This window comes from Sorex fumeus, unplaced genomic scaffold, assembly GCF_029834395.1.
Source record: "Sorex fumeus unplaced genomic scaffold, SorFum_2.1 ptg000051l, whole genome shotgun sequence".
NCBI lineage: Eukaryota > Metazoa > Chordata > Mammalia > Eulipotyphla > Soricidae > Sorex > Sorex fumeus.
In genome coordinates, this window is record NW_026606108.1 from 30,776,098 (window position 1) to 30,795,614 (window position 19,517).

Below are 19,517 nucleotides of genomic sequence, written 5' to 3' on the forward strand. Positions count from 1 at the left end.
TGTTTGTTATTCTATTTTTGTCTGTGACGTCCTCTTTAATTTATAATTTTACCTGTTAAAAGCCTTTTTTTTTCGTTGATCAAGTTATTCAGTTTTGTTTATCTATTTAAAAACTAACCCTTAGTTCCACTGATATTTTTCTATTGTTTTTCTCATCTTTGTTTCATTTCTACTTCGATCTTTTTTTTTCATTCTGCTAATTTGGGTTTAGTTAGTTCCTTATCATAAAAGGGTAAGATTAGGTTGTTTGAAATTATTCTTTGTTTCTTAATGTAGGCTTTTACTGCTATTGACTACCCTCTTGCAACTCTTTTTGTTGCATCCTAATTTGTCTTGGTAAGAGATGTTCCATGATTTCTCATTTTATTTGTGTCAAAATACTTTCCAATTTCCTTTTTTGATATTTTTAATCCTTTGTTTGGAAAAATGTTGTTTACTTCTCACATACATGTAAATTTTTTGGCTTTATTCCTGTTATTTATTACTCTCCTCATACCATAGTCTTTAAAGAAAAATAGTTAATATGATTTTAACATTTGTAATTTGTTAAGACTTGCTTCATGACCCAACATGTGTTATCTCTCCTATCCTTAGGGGTTTTATTAAAAAAATCATTTTTGATTGCAGTACAAATATTTTTTAGATGAGAAAACGAATCACTTCTATTTATTTTATTCCAAAATCAAATTCCCTAGAAATTCATTTCCTATCTTAAGACCCACAAATTCAAAGGCTCCCTGATAACTTGGAATGAAAATTAAATCTAAGTTCTAACTAAGCCTATAAAAAAATCCAAAACTGCATTATCTGACCCCGGCTTACTTTCCAGTTTGTCCTGCTTCATTCATATCCTATCTCACAAGTTCTAGCCACTTATCTTTCTTAAAGTTCCTTGAGAACACTAACATTTTTGCTGTTCTGATGGCTCTTCATTTGTATAATTTTTCTGAAGACTACCATCATCCCCAAAATGTTTTAGTAACTTATTTTCAATCAGATTGAAGTTTTAAATACAAAAACTTTTTGTTAATTCTGTTTTCTGAAGTTTAAAGGTGAAAATATATATTCAAAATATCCAAAAATCAGTGACACATTTTATGATTTTTAAGTATTTCAGTGTGCTATTTAACAACAATACAAGTTTTTACCTTGTTCAGATACAAAAGAATATCTCTAGTTGAAGGCAAAGATTAAAAATGGGTGTGGGAAAGGTTGAAGAAGATGAAAATGCTAGACTGTACTAAGTGGCTTCCTATTGAAGCCAACATAAAGCAAAAGATGATATAATTTCTACAGACAAAAAGGATCATCTATTATACCCCAATCTTAAAACTTCTGGGTAATATTATTTTTATCCTTGCAATGTCATTAAAGTAGATTTTAAAGTAGATTTTATGAATTGTTATTTATAGTGAGGAATAGAAAACCCAGAAAGATAAAGAGAATTTTGAAAGTGAAACTGATATAAAAACTAAAAGATACTTGTGAGGACAAAATGGCAACTGGGATCAAATGGCGACTGACTGATGAGAAAGCAACATTCCCAGAATCAGGGATCACCCTGTCCCTAGTGTGGAAGACAGGACTGATGGCCAACCTGGCAACAGGAAGCCACCAGGCTGCATTCTATGCTTCCTCACAGCCATCCCTTACAGAACAGGCCAGACCAAACACACCAGTTCCACTGGTCTTTGTTCCCTTCTCCTTTTTTCCCCCTGCCAAGACAGCATAAAATCCCCCTGAGTTTCTCCCAGAGTGCAGCTCTACCCCAGCCTCACCCAAGGTTCATAGAGTCTGCCCTGGAGCACACCCCAATAAACTCCTATTACCCTCACTTTATTCATTTCTGTCCTTCTGTCTGTGCCGGAAAGTGTACCCAAATCTATCAATACTATGAATTGTAATTCCTGTGTGGAAGTCTTAGATACTATTTCAATTAAATTTTATAATGAATTTTATACATTTTATATTGTTTTTGTAGTATTGGGTGTGGGGGGGGGGTATGGGGAATGTAGTATTACTCTTGGCTTCAGCAAGACAAATCCCAGGAGGGACATAGGGAGATAAAATATATTTGCCCCCCTGAAATTATTATAGACTGTTTGAAACAAACACTACAAAATAATAATTAGCAGAAATTAGCATCCTTTTCCACTCTACAAGAAGAGAAAATAGGGAAAGAATGGATACAGATAGTTCAGTTCACAGCTCAAATTTGGAAGTCTTAAGTTGGACTAAATTGTGCAGTCATTAGATTAAGTGAAATTGTAAAAATTTATGTTTTATTTATTATGCACCTGACTGTACTTGGTACAAATGAATAGATAATTACCTGGCCATGCTGTTTACATGTAAATGAGATATACAAAAAATAGATTTCAATACTAAACAGTGAGGGCCATAATAGAATTATTCTTTCCGTGTGTGTGTGTGAAATTAAAACAGGTTTTATCTGAAAGTTTTGAGGAAGGTGTGTAGGGGTGGAGGGGAGGGAACAGGAGAGAGAGAGAGAGAAAGGGAGGGAGAGAGAGAGAGAGAGAGAGACAGAGAGAGAGAGAGAATGCACTCAGAATGTGAGCTTCTCCAGAGTGGAAAGGGAGCCCTTGTAAATATCCCGGCATTAGGTATAAAAGTATGAAAGAACACATCTCAAGAGTTGAGATGCAGATGACTCATGCGCTCTGGCACCAAATGCGCTTGACAGCAACACATGGGCACAGGCTGCACATAGGGCTTGGGCAACATATGTATACACTTCCTTCATTCAAGTTGGCTTTTACAGGGCTTTCCAAACCTGCCTCACATCCTTAGGAATTATAAACCAAATCAAATCAAAACAAGAAGTGATTCCTACAGAATGTGATGTTAAATTAATTGAAGACAATAGGAAAAAATAGTTATAAGCAAGAAAAAGAAATAGGGGGAACAAATTGTGAGAATGCCAAGTATCACAGGAAAGCAGCATGAGAAAAGGTCTAAAGGAAGGAGTTACAGAGATAAGGATAAAGACTAGAGAAGGATAAATTGATAGGCGGTCTTACTTTGCTAAGCTTGAACTTGTAAATGATGACCCAAAAATCAGAAAAGGGGGGTGTTGTTTGTTTTTGATTTGTTTTTGTTTTGTTTTTGTTTTGTAACATGCAGTCCCAATATTTTACTGGTTTTAAAAAGAAAAGGTTGATTTGTTTTTCCTTCACTGTGTGCTTATAGTAGGTCAAAAGGAAGTCTTTGCTTCGTTTCCACCAAAGGTCATAGGCTACTGAGATGTCTTAAATGTTCTAAAACACCTTGTCAGAAGGAAGAGAATCTTTAGAGGGTTTCACATTAGCATCGAAGTGGTCTAGCTCGGGATTGACCCGAGCAACTATTTGTGCAAAAGGTAAGAAGACTAGAGATATCTGCCAAAAAGCATCAAGAACTACTATCGTTTTCCCTTTTCACCCACCAAATATCTTGTTTTTCTCCACCTTTCTACAAAATATATCCATGCTTTATCTCAACCCCCCTCCCTCCCATAAGTGCCATTCAGTCTTGACCTTTGAATCTAGGTTCTCATAGTAGTGTCTATCTGAGGTACTCTATCTTATGTTGGGATGTTACTCTTCTTAATTAAGATTCTGAATTAAGAGGACAAATGAGATACCCTGATCCTCAAACTTAATATCCAGTACTGGAATAAAAACAAAATATAATAAATAATCCTAAATGGTTAAAGGAGGAAAATGTGCCATGAAATCACATGGTAGTTCCTGGTTTGCATATTTTTTGTCTTGCTGAGGAGAGAAGAGTCCTATTCCCTGAAAACAAGCAGGATAGGGGTTCCCCTTATTTATTCTCATTCTTGAAAAATTGTTCCAATCTGTTTCTGTATGATCCTAAACTTCAATGTATATCTCCCCCAGGTACAAATTCAGAAAACAAACACTGAGTGAGTTCATGGCCATAGAAAGGCTTTAGAAAGACTCATGAGACTGGTTTACATCGAAATTTCAAATTATCTTCTGAGTACCACAAGCCTACAAGGACTACAGTACCATTTTGACTGTAGACCAGCATGTTGTTTTGGTCCACAGAAATTAGTGCTAATTCAGAGTTAATGTTCAATGATTAAAGGGCTATCCCTCCATTTACTGTTTCTATGGACTAGACATACCCTCAAGTCCATCTAGAGGAGACTGAAAACGATTCAGTTATTATACATGGCAGTACTTCAGGGATTTTCATCATGAGGATTTAGATTTTATTTTTTCCTCATATAGACAACATGATGTTTTAGTAGATACTCCTCTATTTCATCCCCAAGAACACTGTAATCTGCTAAATATCCTTTGGCCAAAGCTCTCATTTTGCTAAAGCCATTTTATTGAAGTCCCAGGATATACAATACTGCTAATTACACTTTTCATACACATATCATTCGATCACCAAAGTGCCTGCTTCTCTCCACGTCTAGTCCCTAGGGCCTGTCTAAGCCACACACCCCCATATTAGCTGAGTTCTATAGAAAAAATATCCAGTTCTGATGACTTTGGCCATTTGTTGCTTCCTGCTTCCTTACTGTTTCCTTATATCCTATCTATCTATCTATCTATCTATATATATATGAGATATCTTTTAAAAAATTTATTGTGAAGGTGGTGACACATACACATATATAGATGAATAAAGCTAAACTGAAATTTCACAAAATTATAAATCAGTAATACATTTATTTTTGAATTTTTTCAAAAATTTTATATCATTTTTAGGTATATAAATTTTTTAAAATAGTGTGCATGATTCTATGCTTATACACTTTAAATTTACATGACATAGATAAATCCTACATATATAATTTAGTAAAAGTGAGGACAGGAGAATTTATCATAAGTGAAAATATGAATTGGTGTATAAAAGTATCAAGAAGTTTTATCCTTAAAATGAAATATTGGATTTATGTTAGAAAATATATTGTACATAATGCTTAAATATCTGCATTAATAAAGAGAATATTTTCATGAAAATCTCTAGGTATAAACAAAATTACTTAAATAGACATTAACATCCAATATAAGTGAAATGTTGTTGTTGAAATTGTGTAGAATTCCTTGCTAGTTAGAAATAAACATGCCTTTCTTAAGCTAATGAAAGACAGCCATAAACACCATGAGTGAATGTCATATCCAGTGTTACAAGCTGAGAATTTTGTCCTTTGAGAAAGCTCCTTTAACACTTTTTGAACAACTGGTTACAAAGCTAGGAATTCCCTAAACTATTGCCTGCCCATAAAGTTCTGTACTTCTCCTTCAAATCTGAATGATAATCTAACTGGATAGAGTATTATTGTTGATGTGTTCATTTCATTGAAGTTTTGCACCATACCCCTCCATTGTCTTCTGGCTCGTAGAGCCGCATTTGATCTGCTGTGAATATGTTGGGTTTTGCATTATATTGAAGTATCTTTTGTGATCTTATTGCTTTCAATATTCTGTCACTCTCTCTGCTATTTGTCATTCTGAGCACAGTGTCTTTTTCTGTGGAGATTTTCTGTTTGAGTCTATTTTCTCTGAGACCCTTCAGCTTCTTTGATTTGATTTCTTTGATTTCTTTGATTTGGTTGCGTGTATTCCTCAATTTGGGGGTATTCTTACTGACAATCTCTTTAACTATTGGCTCTTCACAAAATTTGGCTTCCTGTTTTTCAGGCACTCCAATGATTCTTATATTGTTCCTCTTAAATTGATCTCAGGGTTCTCTGGTATACTGTTCATTTCTTTTCAGACTGTTCTCCATCATCTGCTATTTCCTAGCAGTTTCTTCCTTCTCACCTTGGAGCTCCTTGATCTTTTATTCAGCTTCTATCCAGAGTTTCTATTGAATTTCTTATATCATCTACCATATTCTTCATTTCTGTCATTTCTAATTGTAGTAGGGATTTTTTAAATTATTTCAACTCATACTTTTTGTGCTTTATTGACTACCTGTGCCATCACTTTTTTTGAGCTCACTGAACATCTTCATCATGGTGTTACCAACAACATTGTCTGAGAATTTACTGATGCTAGTTGTATCTTTGGTTATATTGTTTATTCTCATTGATCTCAGTAGACTTCTACATATTTTCCCAACTGGTTTTGTAGAAAGTTCTTGCTGTGCTGGTGTTAGACTTCCTGGGAAGGAGAAGCACCAAGCTTAAAGGACTGCTCCCATAATTTCTTGTGTTTTACTAACTACCTGTGCCATCATTTCTTTGAATTCATTAAACATTATCAACATGGTGCCTCTAAAAACTCAGTCTCTCTAAGTTTACAGAGTTGGTGATACTGGAGGACTCTTCCAAGTTATCACTTTCATTCAGAGCTGGTAGGCTTCTTAGCACCTTTCCCCATTGTGTTTGCTGTGATTCTGCGGTAATAAGAGAGAATCTTTGTATTTAATCCACCTGGGAGTCATCAAGGGATTTCCTTTTTCCTTCGCTTCCTGTGTTCACCCAGCGACAGGAGGTATAATCATGAGCAGTGTGAGGTAAGATGAGTAGAACTGCTATGGGTTTATGAGGTGTGGAGGTGGGACTGCTGACATGTGGGGGTGGGCCTGCAGTGGGTGGGTATGGAGGCTGCTAGGACATGGTTGAAAACGAGAAGAATCTGCTTCTGGGTTCAATAAGCGGCCCCAGGAATGTCATCCAGGAAGTTAACCTCACCTGAAAGGTTGGAGAAGCAAGGAAAGTGTCTGAGGTGTGGAAGCTGCACTGCTGAGGTTCTGGGCAAGGGGTGGGGGAGGCACATTGTCTATTCTCAGTGCTTATTCCTGTGTCTGTGCTCCTTGTGGGTCATCCCTAGTATGGCTAAGCAATGCTGGGGATCAAACCCAGGTCAGCTGTTTGCCAAGCAAATGCTGTATCTGCTCTACTCTCTCTCCAGCCTCTTTTACTTACTAACATCATTGTACTGCTCTTACTTTTGATAATTAAGTGACATTTACTGTCTATCACAAGAGTTCTATCATTCATACATTAAAGCTCTTGACAGTATTTTATTTTTTTATCAACACTGGTGCTATTTTATTTAATGCATTTTAGTTATTTAGTAAGAGAGCAAGTTCTGGACCTTCCTAGGAATAATTAATAGAGGAAATATTCTATATTCTGTATGTGGAAGGGGAGAAGATCAATATTCAATTTCATAAACTCATTTCAGCATTCATATCTCTCTGAAATTTGGAAGCATTTTTTTACAGTAAGGAATTTTCTTTGCATTTCAATTTTATGTTAAAAATTTTTTCTGTATGGAGAGATGAAGTCATGAACTTTACTTATAAATGGATAGACATGGAGAGTATCATGCTAAGTGAAATGAGTCAGAAAGAGAGGGACAGGCATAGAATGACTGCACTCATTTGTGGAGTATAAAACAATATAACATGAGACTGACACCTAAGGATAGTAGATACACAGGACAGGTAGTTTGCTCCATAGCTGAACACCTGCCTCATAAGCAAAGGGGAGAAGGAAACTGGAATATAGAAGGGATAACTAAGAAAATGATGACTGGAGGAATTGGTCAGAATGGGAGATGTGTGCAGAAAGTAGATAAAGGATCAAACATGATAACCTCTCAGTGTCTGTATTGCAAACCATAATGCTCAAAAGTAGAAAGAGAGTATGGGGAAATCATGTCTGCCATGGAGGCTGAGGGAGGGTGGGAAAGGGGGGTTTACCGGGGATATTGGTGGTGGGGAATGTGTACTGGCGGACGGATGGGTGTTTGATCATTGTGTGATTGTAACCGAAACATGAAAGCTTTTAACTATCTCACGGAGATTCAATAAAATAAAAAAAAGAATGTGCATCTTTACCACATGAAAAACAAATTTTGAATTTCTTTATTCTGTAAACTTTTTTATTATGAACATGGCTAATTAGAAATGCATTATATTTTATAGGTGAAATAAACAATAGTAATGTGACTGAAAAAAAGCTTCTGTACTTGTGCTCCTATAAATATATTAGAACCCTTTAGAATAGTCCTTTGTCTGATACTCTGTTCATTCACACATTGTTATAGTAAGTTCTATTACATTTAATTAGCTAAATCATATAGTTCTCTTGGAATGTAACATTCTATCTCATCAGATATCACAGTACCCCCATGGATCATTAGATTCTAGTCATTATATTAATGTGTGTAGGCATCATTTTATAAGTCATCTGAGTCAGGGTCTTTAAGAAAGAGAAGTTGAATCTTCTCAGAAAAGACCCAGTGACTTGGAAGTTCAAGTCTCAAGTTCATCTGCCTCTTCTCAGATACTCCTATTTCAAGAATCTGTGACCCATTCTTTTCCAGTGGTCATTTTGAGTTATACAAAGAACACTGCTAGTCTGTAAAATTAACTGTTAATATAATCTTATACTGCATAATTAGATTTTAATCAGCGTCTTAATGTTTCTCATGATAAACGTTATGTGGCAAAAGATTTTTAGAACTGCCATGCCATGCGAAGCTCTCTCTTTTTTGAATTAAGAATATAGACAAATCCACATAGAGTTTATTCTTCTGGTCATTTCTCTAGCAGACAAACATATATAAAAATGGTTTTGCCCATGGTTTTGTTGTTATAGCTATTGGTAAAATACAGGAACCAGGTTTTCTAAGACTTTTGCTATTACACACCTTATTTTAGCCTACTGAAGTGTTTAATGAATATTATAGTAATTATTTGGCAAAGATGATCAATATTTTAAACTTTAGTAAGTTTTCAGTTAATAAGAAGTTTACCATAACATTTAAGGCCAGTAGCATAGTCAATTCTGGAAATTTTCATCTTTGCGAATCTATGTTCTTACCACATTCATAATGCCCATTGCTGCATCAATTAGTGCAATTAGGAAAAAGAAATAACCACTATGAGTTTCTAAACACAGGTTTAACACTGAAAGTTTAAAAAAAAAAAAGTAAAGGCCCTCCCGTTGATCATCGATTTGCTCGAGCGGGCCCAGTAACGTCTCCATTGGAGACTTTGTTGTTACTGTGTCTGGCATATCGAATATGTCACAGGGAGCTTGCCAGGCCCTGCCGTGCGGGCGAGATACTCTCGGTAGCTTGCTGGGCTCTCCGAGAGGGACAGAGGAATAGAACTCCAGTGGGCCATGTTGGCTGCGTGCAAGGCAAACGCCCTACCGCTGTGCTATCGCTCCAGCCCACTGAAAGTTAGATATATAAAAATTAAAAGATTTGCAAACAAAAAACAATTGTGATCACCCAAACAAAAATTATAGGAAGCCATTGCCACCTCCAGAACTTAGAGGGTAGAATAGGTTACTCTGACAGGATTTGGGACCAGGACCACACAGAAGAGGCTATGAGATCTCTTAGGAGCTTACACATCTGGCTTCCGCTAACATTTCTATGAGTGATGCTGTTGCTGATGCCTAAATCAACTGTTGCTGCTGAAATGAATTGCCACTGCATTGGCAGGATAGGTAGTAATGGCAAATAGACAGAATTAGGTCCTTCTTCTACACTGCTTCTGCCTTGCAATATGCCTCCAGTGCCTCCTATTGACAGATCTGGCATGAGCCAGCTGGCAAGGAGTCTGGAAATTCTAATGTACAAAGTCCCAGTTCAAGCATTATGGAATGTAATAAGTTGGTTTGGAGCAGAGCGATAATCAGTACATAACTAGCACTCAGGCATTCAGGAAAGGTGTTATGGAAACAGTGATTTTTTAAAAAACTGCTACCTAAAAGATGAGAAAGAGTTATGCCAAGAGGTGGGAGAAATATTTCAGTCAGAGGAAATGACATATGCAAAATCCTGAAAGAAGAAAGAATGCCAAATTTAGTCAACAAAGTTAAACTTCCAGCAAGTTCTATATGCCAGAAAATTATTGGTAGGTATTCCTAGTTAGGGGGTTAATATCATAATAATAGTTCTTAGGTTACTGGTGATGTGTTCCTGATAATTACAGACCTTTTACTTATCCCAAATTTGGCTCCTTAATGTTTGTGATTTTATCTTTGCCTTCTATTCTTACTACTTTCTCTCTTTCAATATAGTGTTTCACTTTTGGAATTAAGTACATTAAATAAAGCCTGTAAGATTCTGGTTTTTAAAGCTTCTCTGTTTTTAATTTAGTGATTATTTTTTATCTTTATTTTTTCTTTTTTTTTTAAGGAATGGAGGGACCACACATCCAGCTTTGTTTTCCTGTCTTTGTGGTCAGAATGACCACTGGTGGTGTTTGGAGGGCCACACATGGTTTTCAGGCATTAGAACCTGAGTTGGTCAATATGCAGGGCAAGTGTCTTACCTCGTTTATTATCTCTGGCCAGTTATTTATTTCTTATAATGATGTTCCATGGATAGTATGATGCTATATGATTCCAAGGTTTTTAACTAATTCTTTTCTCTCATGGTAAGAATAACTGTCTTATACGCTCATGCAATATAAAGTGATTTTTGTTTTGAGACTCCAGTAAGAGCTTTCAAAGGACTATAATCATCAAACACTTCAATGCAATCAAAGATTGCATATACAGGAGTAAGCCCCTGATTCAAGGGGTATATATACTCCTGATCTGCTAACCTGCAGGCAGCAGGTAAGAGAAGCTAAGAATATCCAGATTGATTGCCAGGTTAGACTACTTCATTTCATTACTCAGATCTGTTTTTAAATAGACATCTGGAATGGCACTTGTGCACCTATATTCTATGGCTAGAAGCTCCATGAAAGCCATTTCTTTATCTACGCTCTTTAGATCTCATTGAAGCCTCAAATTCCTCAGTACTGGTTTCCTTCAAGTGACAAGTACATGATACATGGCACATTAGCTGTAGAACGATGTGCCAATTTATGGGTTTATGGTTTTGTTTAATCATCCTTTATCACTAACTGTCAGAGATAAAGGTTTAATGTGGTTTTATAACTTCCTGGTAAGTCTCTCTTCTCTTTTCTTTTAAGAACCAGAAAAAGAAAATAACATTTTTTTAATTTTTTCTTTCCTTCATTAATTTTTTCATTTTTTAATGGTGTATGCTATAGTAGTGTTTAAGTAATAAGGATATTTTTCAACTCCGGTGCTTTCTGTTGTTATTCTCTTAGAAACGAAGGAATTCAACCTACCTAATTTTCACTTTTATCGAGGGGCCTTTTTACATAAACAAAAACAAGAAACTCAATTAAAAATTTAAAAATTCATCAGATCTATTCCCAGGTACCTGTTTGTTAAAGAAAAGATTGTAACAAGACTTTAATTATCACTGAAAACAATTATTTTAGACTGATTTGCTAGCAGATTTTTGTGTCAATGTGTCCATCTCCTGCTAGAATATATAGTAGATTACATCTGTTCATTGAAATATTAATTGGTAGATGTAGAAATTTGTTCAAGTTTTAGTGAAAAAAATCACAGAAATAATTTGTTCTGATGAATGTCTTTCTATATCTGAAATGTCATTATCATTCTATATCTGAATGTCATTCAGGTCTTTCTATATATAAAATTCAAGTTTCACAGGTGTTGACAAGCATTTATTAACAACAGGTACAAATAGGTAATTGTCTAAATAGTATTCAAAACAAATTTCTTTGTATTGTGTTCTATACCAAAAAAATATCAAAGTGAAAAATCTATAATTAATTTTACATTGAAAAGAGTAGTATTGAACCATTTTGCTATAGAACTTGATATTAGCGGCATCAGTGTCATTACATAATGTCACACCTCTTTACCAACCTCTCATCTGTCCATATTAGTCTAAATTAGAGCATAGGTATTAAGTTATCATCTCATGGGAGAATACCAGGGTTTGTCTTTTTCTCTTCTCTTTAGAAAAGAGAGAGCCTGTTTTGCACCCAGACAGGTGAATAGCACTTGAAAAGATGCACTCACACATTGGGTATATCTGAAGCTGTGAATAACATCTGAATTAAGGGCTGAATATTTGTATTTGCTCATGCAGTTTCTGTAATCTTTTCATGTGCCTATTTGAATGCAAATGTAGAAAGAGTGACAAATAGGGAGAATAGTATTAGGAAATTTATACATCTACTGTGTATTCCATAAAGGATGCTGATAATGATCCTTTTGTGGACGAGGTAGGCTCACCCAAAAGAACCAGACTTCATCCTGTGTATGCAGAAGCAAGAGATTACAGAATTTATCACTAAATGAAGTGGATCAGATAAAGTTAAACTGGGTACATTATCTACAAGAAACTGGTTATACTCTTTGGGTCTCCTGAAGAAACCAAACATACTACCCTGTGTAAGCAAGAACCTTGAACATTCATGACAGAGAGTATACAGGAGAAATAGCAGAGCCACAGTGAAGTAAGAGCATTTGTCCCCTTTCCACCCAAGAATAAAAGATGGTGAAGGAGAAGAAACCCAAAACTGCGAGGAAAGAGGATAGAGAAGTGAAAGTACTGGTACTGGTCATGAACATGAAACATTAAGCATTAGAACAGAGTATTGTTTAGGGTTACATTTCAGATTCTACTTAATTTAGTGCATCATTTTATACCCAAATTTTATATACAGTTTGTTGTAAAGCTCTTAATTCTGCCTGAAATATCACTAAGAGGAAGAAGCAGCTAATTTTGTTTTATTTTATTGAATCACCATGAGATACTTACAAGCTTTCATGTTTGGATTACAATCACACAATGATCAAACACCCATTCCTCCACCAGTGTACATTCCCTACCACCAGTATCCCCAGTATACCCCTCCTTTTCCACCCTCCCCCGCCTCCATGGCAGACAATATTCCCCAAACTCTCTCTCTACTTTTGGGCATTATGGTTTGCAATAGACACTGAGAGGTTATCATGTTTGATCCTTTATCTTCTTTCTGCACACATCTCCCATCCCAACCAGTTCCTCAAGCCATCATTTTCTTGTGATCCCTTCTCTATTCCAGCAGAAGCAGCTAATTTGATGTAATCCATTTAGAAGCAAAGGTTGGAGGTTAAAAAAATACTTCTCATATCTGTACCCTGTTAAATCAGACCATTTACTATACCCAGGACCATTTACTATGCCTATTTCTCCGTCTTTTTCTTCTCCCTGATTGCCTGATTCAGATTACTAGCACTAAGTTTGCTCCCACATCAGCAAGAGAGGACTTGCTGTTCTCTCTGCCTGAAATGTTCTTTCCTAAATCTTAACCAGATGTCCTCCAGTCTTCCCTGACTTTACCCAGATATCTCTTTCTCAGAGTGTTACCTGACTGTCAAGACTTAACAGTGCTCTCTTTAAGAGTTTTATCCTAAACTTATCCCATTATCATGTTTCTCTCTTCTCTCTCTTTCATGTCAATTATCACTCTCTAATGATTTCACTTACTAATTTTTTACTTACTGACTTCTGGTTCATCCTGTTGTATTTCCATATTTCGTTGTCTGGAATTCAATCAAGAGTATTATTAATAAGTCAATGAAACCAACATCAGCAATTCAATGAGAGACTTGAGGTTACTAGTAAACAGTAATTATTGCCATGTCACTCTTTCCTAAATGTAAACTGGTAGCTAAAGCTGGAAATTAATTTAGTCTCTACCCCAAGGCCTTGTGTTGTAGAAAAACAGATGCTTCAGTCAGCTGTTTTCCTTATGGCAAAATCATTTTCATGAGAAAGCCAAATGAAATAATACTATTTCCTTCTTATCTAGTGCTTTAAACATTTGCTCTAAGAAAACTCTTTAAAGTAGGCATTATGACATTTTAGATTCAGAATTTAAGGCTCCAATATAAATGATGTGGCAGCATTGCATCAGGTCTGTTTTACTCTGAAGCCCATGGTCCCATGGAATATCATATTACTTTTCACCTTAAAACACTTTCGCCACTAGCATTATCATATACAGCACTACTTATGACATTTTGGAATTGATATGCCTCTAATTCGCTGTTGTTGTTGTTGTTTTTTAAATAACTTTAGCTATGGAATCAGGGGGTTATTTTAACAAAGTCTTTTATTCATTTATCTCATATTATTTTGAATATATTGCTTGAACAGAACCCCAAAGCTCAAAGAATAAAGGCTGTTGATTTTTTTCACTGATAGTTTTGATATGATGATTGTCTATGCAAGTGGCTTACTAGAAAATGTTCCCAGGAGAAACTGCTAAGAGTGTCTGGGAAGAATACCAGAAGCTGGGGGTTAACATCAGGCCAAGTCCCAAAAGATTTAGTGGTTTCTGCAGGGGCCTTGCTAAGAGGAAGCCACATCTCAGTAAGAGAAGGCCCTCTGTACCCACTGAAGTCATTGGCTAGAGGAGGGAGGTGAAAAGATGCTGCTATAAACTCACGCTCTGGCTCTACTCCAGTAGCTCTGCTGTGCCAGGATCCAAGGACAGCCAGTGAAAGACAGTGCTGTATATATTTGGAAGCAGCACCCAAAAGCCTAAGGAAACATATGCAGAAACAGTGGGGGATCTGGGTGAAGCACCTACTAGTGCCCATTATAATGATCCTGTCTTATTTTAAAGGATAATTAAGTGAATTGCTCTTGTACGAGATCAAATTGATGGTTTATTTTTTTTAGCCATGTCTAGGCTATTTAAGCTCTAGTGATAATTCATCTCGGCTGGCTATTTCAAAATGAAGATGTAGGGTGACAGAGTGGTTGCCAACTTGGCCTTCATTGGAAATGGCATATGGTTTTAGTTAGACATGAGGTCTTATGGAGCAAGACACAGAAAATGCAACATCACCAATTTACAAGTACTGACTGCTCTCTGGGTCTTTGTTTCCTAGCCCTAAACCACTATTCATAGTCTATATCAGAGCAGTGCTCTCAAGGCAGTCTAGGATCCTCTCTCTCTCTCTTTCTCTCTCTCTCTTTCCCTTTCTCTCTTTCCCTCTCTCTCTCTCTCTCTCTCTCCCCCTCTCTCTCCCTCTCCCCACTTTGTAGCTTGGAATGTTTCATCATTCAGAGCTCAGCTTCATTTCTCTTCCACAGTTTTCTGATCCTCACAGCAATTTCTCCCTTTAACATGCTGGCAGCATCTTTGTCTCTGTTATTCTTTGAGTCTTTACATCTTCTGTCTGTGTGTGTTGGATGTGGGCTATTTTACAATATTCTGCAAAGACACCTGTAAGATAACATTGGTTTGTACTTCCTGCCTTGCCATGGATAGCTTAGGTTTATTGGGTTACTCTCATCACAGTGCACCCATTTCTGTGTTTATTTGTAAACTCTTTGTGCTCAGCTTCCCCAACCAGTCAATCACCTTTATCTCCTAATCAGACTCTGTTAGCTTATAAATATTGCTTTTCTCTTCTCGTTAGATCTTTTGCATAATTAATTCAGAGCAATGTCCTTTCTGTATAAACACAGGAAGACAGTTAATGCTATGCTTTTGTAACTTGGGACTTAATTCTCCGAATAATATTCACTTCTGGGCATCTGTTCTCTCAACTTAAGGCTCAGTTGCCCTTTCTTCCTAGCACCCCAAAAGCAGGGTCCAGATGAGGGACTGGATGGACCCAAGGCAAGCTGTGAGCTTCCCTGGCATTAAAATGGGCCAAGAAAAAGCACCATAATACTTAACTATAGGTTAAGAACATGGTCATGGACAAATTATGTAATTTTTTTTAAAAATTTGTAAAAAAAAATTGTAAAAAAAGTAAGAACTAGATTAGGACCTGCTATGGTTAAAAAAGATTAATCTGGCCTAAGCACTGTAGTCTGAGATCTATAGTGAGATGTCCCCAGGAGAGCCACCCTACGAGCTTAATGTATCTCTTACTGTGCCCATACAAAATGACTAATATTCACTCTCACTGTCACTGTCCTCCCATTGTTCATCAATTTGCTTGAGCAGGCCCAGTAACATTGTGAGACTTGTTATTGTGTTTGGCATATCGAATACGTCATGGGTAGCTTGCCGTGCGGGTGAGACACTCTCAGTAGCTTGCCGGGCTCTCTAAGAGGGGAGGAGGAATTGAACTCCGGTCAGCCATGTTGGCTGCCTGCAAGGCAAACACCCTACCTGCTGTGCTATGGCTCCAGAGAGATTAATATTAAGAAGTAGATTTAAGATGTTAATTAAGTTATTGGACTGAGGAAAGGAGAAAAACCGCTAGGTGGTATTTCCCACCCTTGAGCATAATCTTCTGGCTGCAGGTTATCAGGAAAGGCTTTGCTATGTTGATTTTGCTACCCAACCTAGGTGTATGGTTGCTACCCCCAATGCAGGTAGATGGAGAGGGACAAGACGAAATAGAGACCACGGCGGCAAGTGGGAACACAGAGAGAATAGCAAGGGGGACAGGAGGAGATGGGAATGAGGGGCTTAGTGAGATTGGAACAGGTCTTTGGGGAGAATGGAATAAATGACAAGTGATCACCAACCAGCCTCACCCTCATTTCCTTCTTCATCCACCCATGGCATAGGCCTTCTTACTGGGTGGAGAAGTGGCATGAGACCACCGAACACAGGGGACAAGACTGTGGGATTCCTAGTTGTTTCTTAATTACATAGGCACCTACATTAAAACAAAATTATAGCAAGCCAGTGCCCTTCTTCATTAGCCATAAGTGTTGACTGAGTTTTATGCTTTGTTAACTTTTAGGTTTCTCAGTGGTGAACAGACTCCGGGCCATTTTGTCCTACTTTTGAAGAAGGCTTTAAGAAATCTATAGATATTTTATAAAAACAAAATTATAGATATTATCCAGCATTATTATTGAACTATAAATTTTATTGATTAGGAATGAAATAGCTTTTAGCCTGAGTATTTTACTATTGTTATAATTCAAAATTGTTTAATTTAAGTTTTGTTTTTAAAATTATATAATTACTTAATTCTGTTCCAGTCATTTCTCCTGAAAGTTCTTCATTTACATGGTATTCTTTGACCTTTAATAGCAATGTCTTAATTTTTATATAGATATATCCTTTGATGTTGCTGTAAATGTTTGACTATCAGCTAATTAAAAACATACACACATTCATATGTGTGAGGATATATATATATATATATTCATATATATTCATAAGCTTGTTGTAAAGTTCACTAATATAAAGAATGTACACTACATATTCTTTTGTTTGTTTGGGACCACACCCATCAGTGCTCAGAGTTTACTCCTGGTTCTGTGTTCATGGATCCCTACTGGCAGTGCTCAGGGAACCAACAGGATGCCAAAGATCAAACATGGGTTGTCCACATGCTGTACTATCTCTCTGTACTCTCTCAAGATAGTACACTGTACTATCACTGTACTATCTCTCCAACTCTATTATGCATCCTTTCTTAAAAATTTTATTCAGCAAATTGATTTCACAGACCATCTTAAAGAGCTTTTGTTGATTTTCAGAGAATTTTAATATCTTATGCTATCTTATTTGTTTAAAATTAACAAACTCATATAGCTTTTAATGATATTCCATTTATATTAACATAAAATAGAAGTTATATGATGAAGATATATAATTTTTTCATCAGTTGCATGAGCAGATTCTTGAATACTGAATATCTTTTGTTTAAACCAGTGTTAATGATATGCCACACTTGGAAACTTGATCTTCATTATTAACCTTTTAACTATTTTCACTTTGATATAGAGAGAAACCAAGTCCAGATATTACAGTGTTTGCTAATCTCATGGTGTTAAAATCCTACCACAGCTGTTTCAATATGATGCACACTAGGAGAAAAAGAGCTCTAGCAGAAATTGATATGGTATTTCTATTGTACGAAGACAATAGCTGTAAATAACCTCAAGAGGAGCAGAAATAATAATAAAATAATTAGGATATTATGAACTTTGAGTATTTATTTGATTATTCTTCATGTATTTTATGTTTTTATTTTGAATAATGAATGCGTTATTTACAACCAGCTGCTGCACACCACTGTCTATACCTGACATTAGTTCTTAATAATTAAAGTAATAGTCATAATATTCATAGTAATATTCAATATTCATAATATTCATAGACAGCTTATAAATTCAAAGAAGAGCAATAAAATTGTGTCAGCACTGCATTATATAATGGTTACTTAGAAGATCTGCCATGTTTTGTGTTAATTCATTTCTTGGAATTTGGAAATTCTCATGGGGAACTCTGGAATCCCATGAAATAACATATGGAAATTCCAGGACTCTGTGACTTCTTCTTTGGTTAGTGCTGACTTTTCTTCCAGAGGGCAGAGGAGTGCTTCAGGGAACTCATAGGAATGGGGTGCAGCACTATCTCCCTCTTTAATGCAGTTGAGAGAGAGAGAGAGGAAAGAGAGAGAGAGAGAGAGAGAGAGACGGACAGAGAGAGAGAGAGAGAAAGAGAGAGAGAGAGAGAGCTCTTCCTCTCTAAAGTACAGGAAGCCATTTTGAGGTCACCCGGAAATCTTTTTCACATCCTAATCAGTGAAGTCTGTAAACCCAGGTGTAATTTGAAAATTGCTTACTTTATGAGTTATGCTCAGTTTGACATTTTTTAAGGTCTGATTCAGACAAGTGAGCTAAGTCATTACTTTAAAAAGTGTCTACGTTCTAGAGCTGTAAGCCTCCTTCTCATGAAAAATTATGACCATTCTTTTTGCAAAGTATAAAGAAGAAATTGAGATGAGAATAGATATTTTGGAGTCCGGTCAATTTTGGGACAAGGGAAATTGACAATAATAGCTAAGAGTTCAATTTATGATAGATTTATATGTGATGTATTGTAGTGAAGATCTTTTTCATGGAACAAGTTGTACCATAGATCCATAGATTATTTTTCATTATAGATAAATATTATAAATATATCTGTGCTTAGTAGTTTATATTGGAAGATTTAATTATCTGGATATTTACGCTGAATCCATATATTATTTGCTTTAGTGAGACTCTAAATCATGTGTAGATTTTTGGGCATGTAATTTTATATAGTTCTCAATTTGGTAATTTTCATTTTCACTGCATCAGAACTCCCTCAAAGTGTTTGAACATCTTTGGAAATATAATCAAATTTTTAAATGTTATTTTATTAGTATTTTGGATTATTTTTAATGTGTCAAATTTAGAGAGGATATTGTTAAATTAAACTTATTAGAGCAAATCAGTGTCCAATTAGAATTATAGGAAGACTGGAACCTACTTCTCTTACCTTGAACACATTTGCTGAGGCATCTCTCATGGCTCACTCTTTTTATTTATTTATTTATTTATTTAAATTTTTTAATTTTTATTAGTGAGACACCATGAGGTACAGTTGTAGACTTAAAAATTTTTGTGCTTGTATTTCAATTATACAATGATCAAATAACCATCCCTCCACCAGTGCCCATTTCCCACCACCACGGATCCCAGTATCCCTCGCACCCCCCATCCCCCCCACCCCACCCTGCCTCTGTTCAGGTCTTTCCTTAAATGTCACTATTTGAATCTCCATTCCCATTAAAAATATATGCTCCAGATTATCACCAGAAGAACCACACAGCAGTTAGAATCTCAAGAGTTTTTAACCCTATCCTTTACTCTCCAATGAGGGGAGGAGTGGAAATAAAGGGACAAGTCGTACCTATTTGTTACACCTCCATAAAA